Raw genomic sequence first — 9,261 nt, 5'->3', positions numbered from 1 at the left:
TTTTCAACATTTGGAATCTTAGGAGTTTGGGTTGTTAAGGATTTTAGTGAGTATAGCCAAAGGTTACAGAGACTCAAGTAAGAAGAGCTCAAAGTATAGAGAGAGAAATGTCATAGAAGAAGATGGTATGAAACAGTAGAAATCCAATATATGTAAGAAACCTAACTATAGATTATGAATATGGCATAAAATATTGAGCCCAAAGCATACACAACATATACCATTAGGAGAAATATGGACTCTCTTTTTTTCCCCTTGAGTGAATAAACAAATATAGACCTATACCAATGAGAGAGCTGGGATTCTAGATTCATGAAACTTGAATCTTCTAGCCATATCTTGGCCCAAATCTTCCCTCAATAATAAAATAAGGGGAAATGTGGGGAATACAATGTTGACACTTCTTCCTAGAAGTTTGTGACTCGAATTCTATTTTCTTATTTTTTATGTTTGACTTTTCATTTCTCCCCTTTTCAATTTCCCCCTCTTTCTTAGGCAGAATTTAAATTAATCATCTCTTTCCTCGCTTCTTCTTTCTTGAAAACATTTTACAGCCTCATTGTTGCTTGGCCTATCTGTAGCCCTATGAAATTTATCATATCTCTTTCCTCGCTTATTCTTTCCTAATGAAATTTTACAGCCTCATTGTTGTTGGCCCTATCTGTAACCTATGAAATTTCATTTCCTCTATACAAACACAAAGTGAGTTTCACATGTTTTTTTGCTACTCCATAGTTAAATTTTATCTCGTTTGGACAAAATATATGCAAGCTATATGCATACTGAGAGTTCCTTTGTTTTTTTACTCCATGAGTCTCCAAGGTGGAGAACAATTATTTTTTTAAAACTCAACTTCTTCAACATCTTTGGCTTCTTTGCAAAGAGAGCCACAAGTATATTGTCACTTTTTTCTGTTGCTCCATGGTTAAGTTTCAACTCATTTGGACAAAGTCCACATAAGTTATATGTATGCTTTGACCTGAGATTTCTTTTGTTTTTGTACTCTAGGAATTTGTCAGTGAAGAAACAATGGTCTTGTTATAAGTCTCTTGTTCAACATCTTTGGGCTTCTTTGTGAAAAGAATTACAGGTACAATGATTTTTTTTAAAATTTCTCCATTTAAATTTCATTTCATTTGGAGAGGACATTTGCAAATTGTACACATGCTGATAGGTAACTTTCCTATTTGTTTATTATAGATGTCTTCATGGAGGAAAAATATCATTAACATACTTGTAGTGGAGGTCTTCAATAGGAAAGATAGTGGCGGTAATTGGATTTGTGATAAGCACTATAAGTTGGATTGAATTTTGATGCACCCAAGTACTCGAGGGAGTTTCAAGGTCAAGCATAAGGATGTTGCAAACCCTAGCAAACATTGGAAAGGTAGAATTTTAGAGTTCAAAAAAGTGTTTAATGGAACAAGTACAGTAACAGAATTGTTGATCCAACATGTTTATATGCACAAACAAATCTCTGTACATGACAAGGACTACATTACAAATTATAAACAAAACAGTAAGTTTTCAAATTTTATCAGTGTTTATTCTTTTGCATCAGAGTTGTTTTTAAAAATCTTTACAGTGTTCTAATTCAATCATGTTTTACTAACAGCTCTATATCCATCAACTTTGCATGAATGGCAAAATGTGGAATGTTTGAGTGGCAAGATACATGTTTGGCATGAAGACATAGGTTCTTTGATCTATGATAATAACTCTGAAAGTCAACTTGCAACTCAAAATATCTTTTTTTATAATTCATTGTATGTAATGGAAAGCCAGAGATTGCAGCATGTCCCATTGTCGCCACTATCTAGTGGTGAATGGTTGATTGGTAGCTTGGAGTTGTTAGGAGCATGTAAGTCGAAGATAAAATCTAACATCAATAGTGCTATGCAACCCACCACAGGCTCCAAAGATGTGCATCTTAGTTGGTTTATTCCATTCTCATTGTTTGCACATTTGTTTGGTTCATGTGATGTTTTGAAGAAAATAAAGATTACTCATGAATGCAAGTGTCCATCCGAGCAATGGATGAGTCAGCTATTGGGTGAATCTTGGCAAGTCAAAAGAACACATTTTGATGAGATGATTGAGTGTAGGGTCAACCAATCTGATCTCACATTCAGGTAAATATTTTTTACTACTTGAATGCCTTGATTTAATTGACATAGGTCTTGCTTAGATGAATTGTTGTGTCAGTTGTATTTACTTACCATTATTTTTGTTTTTATTATAGGTATTTCATTACTAGAAAAACTCAATGCATTCCCTTTCGATATAGAAGATGGCGACTTTTGCGAGGGGAGTGGATCAGCTTGGATCAAGATACCCAAGATGAGACACATACTCTCATAGATGTGGTTTTGTGGAATGGTTATATTCCTTTTGTGGTTAACGCAGAGAGCCATTGGCCCGTTTCTTTTCTGAGACAAGAAATCCAATTAATGTCCAATGAGCCCCTCTACAACTTCTATTTCTTGTTAGATAATAGAAAATTTTGGATTTGTAGTGAGCAATCCATAACATGTAAACTATGTGCTTCTCCACATATCCTTGAGATAATAGAATTCTTGTAATTTTTTTAAATAAATAATGAATATAAACTTTTTTTAAACTTCTGAGTACTTTCAATTTAGATAAGATTAGTTTACTGTGATCCAAGCGTGTGATAATACATACTATAATTAGTCAATCATGCTAGACCTTAAAATCATAATTAAATTGCAGGCTATATTTCTATAATCTATGCAATATTGCCTTTGCATAATGATATATATGGTAGCTCATCTCTTCAACCCATTTTTTAAATTTAAATATTAAACTGGATCCAAGGGATTTTGAAGGTCTTTTAGATTTATTTTCTTTAAAATTTTCTATATTTTCTCTAGTTGGACTTGAATATACTCAGCGATCCAAGTATTTTTTAGGATATAATAATGTAGAATGAAGCATTTTTCCGTAAGAGTAATTTTAACGATGACTTTAAAGTATTCAAATAAAGAAACTAAGATAAGAGTTTTAATTTGAAACTTTAGGGTTAAAAAATAACATTTATTTAAAACCCTAGATATATAATAAAAGCTATAACTCCAAACTCATTTTCACTTTCATTCTCTACTTCCCTATACTTATGCTCTCCTTCCTTCTCTCTTTGTGTGCCATGGCTACCACTCCCGCCTTCGTCGCATGGATTAGCTCCACATGCTACATACATATAGGAGACTAGATATACCCTAGTTTTTGCATGACCTTGAGTCTAGAGAGCTCGCTTTCTGTCATAGACCCTAGCTCTAGCATAGTGGCATCATCTTGTGATGCAGCAAACCCTCTCACCTACTCTATTCCGAACTCTGCTCTTAGATGGGTCCCCATAGATTTCTTATATAGTTTATTTATCAGATTTACATGCAATAAGATTTCTTATATAGTTTATCAGATGGACACCTGATCAGGGATCTCATAGATCACTTCTTCTTCTTCTAGTTCAAAGTGTAGTTTTTAGCCTGTCAACAGCGATTGTGACGTGCGCGATTTCGTCCCTCCATTTTTTGTATGAAAAATCCAATAATTGGCTCAAAAAGCCACTTGCTTTTTGCATGCCATCCTAATCTAGAAGTTTTTCTAGCTTTTTTGGATATTTACAATAAATAATATCCAACATATCTAAAATATGCTAAAATTGTCCAGAAATCTAGTATTTTTGGACTATCTATGCCACGGACACTAGCACTAATGACTTAGATCACATTGACTCTCTACATCAATAAAGAAGTCAGATGATGATGTACTCCAGAATTTTTCACATCGTGCCCACATAGTGGCACAACATCCACCTCCTTTGAATCTGCATATCCTCTAGTATGTGCCACCGATGCACCACTTGGGTCAAATACCCATAATGTCAACTTGTCTCTTATCATGCATATAAGAAGGCATCCCCCTCAATCATAGATGAAAATACATAGCATCTGTATAACTCTTGAGCCATGCCTAGTATCCCCTCTAGGGTCATAAGGCCTTCGGTGCATATCATACACTAGAGATTGTTGAATCTCTATATACATACTATTAATATGCCCATCAACAAATACATAGCAACATGCCTACTCTTTCAAAGTCCATCACATGGGAAGTTTCTTCTGATAACCTTTTTGCTCCTCATCCAACATAAACTGAGTCTCACTTGCATTCAACACATTCTCACCATCACCGAAAATAGTGAAACAATCCATATCTTGAAGCATCTTAGAATTGTCAATCAAGGCCTCTAACAAAGCATCCGAAACATTTTCCAATTGTAAAGCATTACATCTAACATCTTGTAAAGGCATATCCTCAAGCTCATGAACTGTTTCAGAAATAATAAATGTATCATCTTGCAAATCATGTACATCCAATAAGTGAGTCCCTGCATCATGTAAAGCATGATCTTCATAAACCTCTTTAGATGCATTGAGAAAATCTACAAATGCAATGGCTGAATCTTCCAATACAAGATCTTCCAAAGCATCTATGCATGTCTCAATATCAGACTACAACTTATATCCCAGCTGCTTGCCCTCTTGCTTGCTATCCTGTTTCTGCTCTTGCAAAACTTCTTCCATAACATATTCGAGAGATGGATGATTTGTAGCTTTAGAAAAATCCACACTTTCTCTTATCACTTCCTTAGATATCCCTACATTATCTTCATCTCTCTTCTGTTTCTGTTCCACAAGTGCATCCGTATTTTACCCTTTTACTGAATATGCATCCACTGAATATGCATCTACCAGTGATTCCCATCCAGTTATGTCACGAATGTCTTGCCCTACATGAGACATTTCACTATCAGTAACCTTTCTCTTTTCAGCTACATGTAAAGCATGTGTCCATATTTTAATATTTGGACCAACCATCACTTGACCATGCATTCTATCCAATTGTAGGCCAAAAGTAGAAGCATTTACTACTGCATAAGCATTTCAGACAGCCAAGTCTTCCAACAACTTCTTCATACCTCCCTTTCCAAAATTCAAAGAAAGAGGCAATCCCATTTCTTGTGCATGGATCTTGTCATCTTTCCAAAAGATGAGTTGTCGTGCCAAGGCCTCCTGATAGACAGCACAATCCTTTCTCTCATGCTACAAACTATCACACCACCTACATCTTTTTCCTGGCTTAGGGGCTACTGCCCCTCCCCTTTCCTCTTGTCCTTTTTCATCCAATTTTGCAACCTTCAATTGAATATTACACATCCCTTTGACCAATTCATCTAAGACATCTTCCCTAATAGAGGGAACAATAGCAGGTACAGCCATAGGGCTAGCCACAGAAGTGAGTGGCTTACTAGATACTTTAATTGTTTTTCCTATAGCAATGGGCAAGCTAGAGACATGCAATCTTTATCTTCTTCTATGCTCTTTTCACAAGTAATAATGTATTGGGGATATGAGAATTTTCCATAAGTTTGGGACACGTGGTCAAATCTTTAGATTTGTCATAACTTGAACACTATAACTCCAAATCAAGCGCTTTATAGCTCAATAGATTCCATTTTCCAAGCGCTTTCCAATGATAGGTCATATCATATGGTTTTGAGAAACTTATGAGCATGCACCTTTTTAGTATTCAAAAAATGGGAATTGGGAGATTCCCAAACTCACTAATATTGTATTAAGTGTGGTAACAACTTCCTTGACATGTCTCCACTTTGTTTTCAAACCTGTCTCTATAGTCTAATCTTGTAGCAAATCATCAAGCATCTCTTGAAGCTCAGGATATCTGATGCTTGTAGAAACAATTCAATTTTCTGACTTGTAAGAGCTTGCTGTTCTACAAGATCCAACTGCTCAAATTAACTTTCAAATTCTCTTAACAATTCTATGGCCACAAGATTCCTATTGGATTGTAAAACCTACTCTTGAAAAGTCTTGCACATAATCAAACTGGTATCTTCAATGTAAAATTCTTCCCTGAGAGTCGTCTTGAAAGCTACCTAATCAACATCCTGCATGTATAATTCAGTGATTCATGCTTTCAATTCATGTTCAGTGATCTAAATAAAATACCAACTCCATGCAAGTTGAGCCACCCCAAAGAATCCCATCTTTTGAGCATAGGTATGTACATATGCAGATACATTCCTGCCCTTGAATAACTTCATCTCACGCTCAACTGCTTGCAGAGCATTCATCACAACACTTTCTATTTAAGCAGAATTTTTCATTACCTATTGTTGTTGCATCACCTATTGTTGTTGTTGTACCTACATAAGCATATTCATATTTTGCACCAACTGTTGCAAAACATCATTGGAGATTGTGTTTGAAGGTTCTTCCATCTTGTCTTTCCTTCTTCTGACAACCTTTCAAGTCGAGTTCACCAATGTTGAAGGGGTTTTTGTCGAAAGGTCGCATCCACCGGGGATCATAGGTAGAAGGAATAGAGATAGGAGATGGAAGAGAAGAAAAAAATAGACAAGATGTAAACACAACAAAGAAAAGGCACAATGAATTGAATCAATATGAATTGACAAAACCCGAATTCTTTTGTCTGCCACTACTCAGAAACAATCTCCTGCCATTAGATATCCTAGAGCTCCTTCGTAGACCAAAAACGTGCATCAAAATAATAGCTTCCTCTCTACTGCTCGAAACCCAAATCTGCTCGGAACCTACTCATGGATCTCCCAGATCACTTCTTATTCTTCTTCTTCTTCTTCTTCTTCCTAAAGTGCAGTTTTTAGCCTATCAACAGCGATCACGACACGCACAATTTTGTCCCTCCATACTTTTTATGAAAAATCCAATAACTGGCTGAAAGAGCCATTTGCTTTTTGCATGCCATCCTAATCTAGAAGTTTTCCTAGCTTTTTCAGATATTTACAATAAATAATATCCAACATATCTAAAATAGACTAAAATTATCCAAAAATCTAGTATTTTTGAATCATCTATGCCACGAACACTAGCACTAATGACTTAGATCACATTGACTCTCTACATCAATAAAGAAGTCGGATGATGATGCACTCCAGAGTTTTTCACACTGTGCCCACATAGTCACACGACAACGTGCTAGATCAAGCCATGCAAAGGTGATAAATCAAGCCCTTGTGCATGTGGGGAAACATCTCCATGCCAGAGCAGTGCCCATCTCATCCCAAGACCATGCCATGATGGATCTCATCGAGCACGATGTAGCATTTGCCATATATGTTTTGTGCACTGAGGTGCAAGAGAACAATGATGACGAAGACATCCATGCACCCTCTCAGCCACAGCTAGAGTATTTTGAGAGGGAGCTTGAGGAGATCGCACTTGATCCGAGCGTAGAGGCTGCACAAAGCTTAGCCATTGTGCACCCACCTCCTTGCCCTGATGAGACAACAAGCAATGAGCCACCCCTCACTTCTCTCCATGCTATCATCATCGAGGGGGTGGAATATTTACTCATGCAGGATGTACTAGAAATTTTGGAGCTAAGAGAAGAAGAACTATATTGTATCATGGTGTGTGATACACTTGATGATTTTATAGATTTTGATATACAAGATACCCCAGCACATTATGATGAGGTGGCTCGATATGATGGCACTAGTGTCGATGATAACTCTACCATTGTGACTATCCAAGAGCTGATTGAGGATGTGGCTCCACAATATGAGATCTCAGATGAGGAGTTCAAGCGGTTGCAAGAAAGATTTTTTGGACCTCGACCCGACTACACAGTACCTTCCCAAGAGAGAGATGAGGGTGGCCCAGTTGCATGAGTAGACCTGGATGCTCCATTATAGCAGTATATAGATGATGTAGAGAAGGCAATATTATCAAATTAATGTTACCAAATTCGTGTGAAAATTTACCAATAGGGCCTCTAGGGCATTGGGACCATTGGGATGAATTTTTGCCGAGATCGGGCCCCCAAAGCAGCCCTGGATGGAAGCTTACGCCGTTTAGGGGTCTAAGAGGTGAGCCTCTGGCCACCAGGGTTGCTTTGGGAGCCGGATCCTAGCAAAAATTCATCCCAATGGTCCCAATTCCCTAGAGGCCCTACTGATAAATTTGTGTGCAAATCCAATGTATATATCTTTAGCACACTCCATGCATAGTGAATCTGGCACAGTGAGTGCAACACTTAACTCATGTGATGCAAGACGTTTTCTATATAGATGAATTTTCATCTAGATAAGATGGCCAATCGGGTAGCCAAGGAAGGGTGCAGGACTCAACATTCAAGGAGTATATCGCCCAGCTTGTGAGTGACATTATTGTATTCCATAAGACATACTCTCCAGCTTTTGCTTGAAACATTCTTGAAGTTGAGGGCACTAATGAAGGTTGGTCCCTTCAAGACCATCCCAATGAACTCTAGCTTGGAGAAAGTAGTGTTGCTCAACATTCCTCTACTTATTCTCTAGTACTAGGTCTGGGCCACTTTTTTCCATGGTGGCCCGTGGCATGGTTTTGCTAGTGTTAATGTCATTAGGCAAGAACTACTAGGGAAAAATGTGTTGCTACCTATGATCAAGAATAGCTCTGACGATGGGGAGTGTAGCTCGAAGAAGCCTAGGAGAGAGTAGATGTACTTATTGCCAAATGATATCTCACCACCAATGTAATGCGCTTTGTAATCTTCTCTTGAAGTAATAAAAACCGATATTTGTTGGATTTGTGTGCAATGTAGTTTGTCATACGGGTCATTTATTATTATTTCTTACGTGAATATTATGTTTATTTATCAGATTTACACGCAACAAGATTCGCATTCTAAATTTAATACGTAGTGTTTTATCGAGTTCGTACACAACATCTATTCATTTGAACATATGTAACGATAAATCAAAGACATAAATAAAACAAATAACAAGTGAATAAACAAAAATAAAACAAATAAAAAGTGAATAAATAAAAATAAGATGCACAAAAAAATCTATATTCATATTCATAACGAGTTCATAACATTTTACATGGGATCCATTACAACCAGGGTTTTGCAAAATCTCTTTGGAAGCAACATTCCGTATATCACTACAAGGATTTAAGCTTATAGCGACGGCAAGTAGCGACGGTGGGTAGTGGTGTCACTATTTGCGTTGCTATTTGCGTCGCTTTTGCGACGCAAATAGCAACACTCCACAGGGAAAAAAGTTAGGCTGAAACTGAGCGCGACTTTATTTCCTGTTTTTGCATTTTGTGTCTTGAGAGCGAGAGTGAGGGAGAGAGCGACCGTCATGAGAGAAGGAGAGGAAAAAGACTTCCTGATGCCGCCGTT

The sequence above is a fragment of the Lygodium microphyllum genome, chromosome 29, assembly GCF_053477565.2.
Source record: "Lygodium microphyllum isolate KBCC chromosome 29, Lygodium_microphyllum_v1.1.10, whole genome shotgun sequence".
NCBI classification, from domain to species: Eukaryota; Viridiplantae; Streptophyta; class Polypodiopsida; order Schizaeales; family Lygodiaceae; genus Lygodium; species Lygodium microphyllum.
This window is presented reverse-complemented; position numbering follows the sequence as displayed.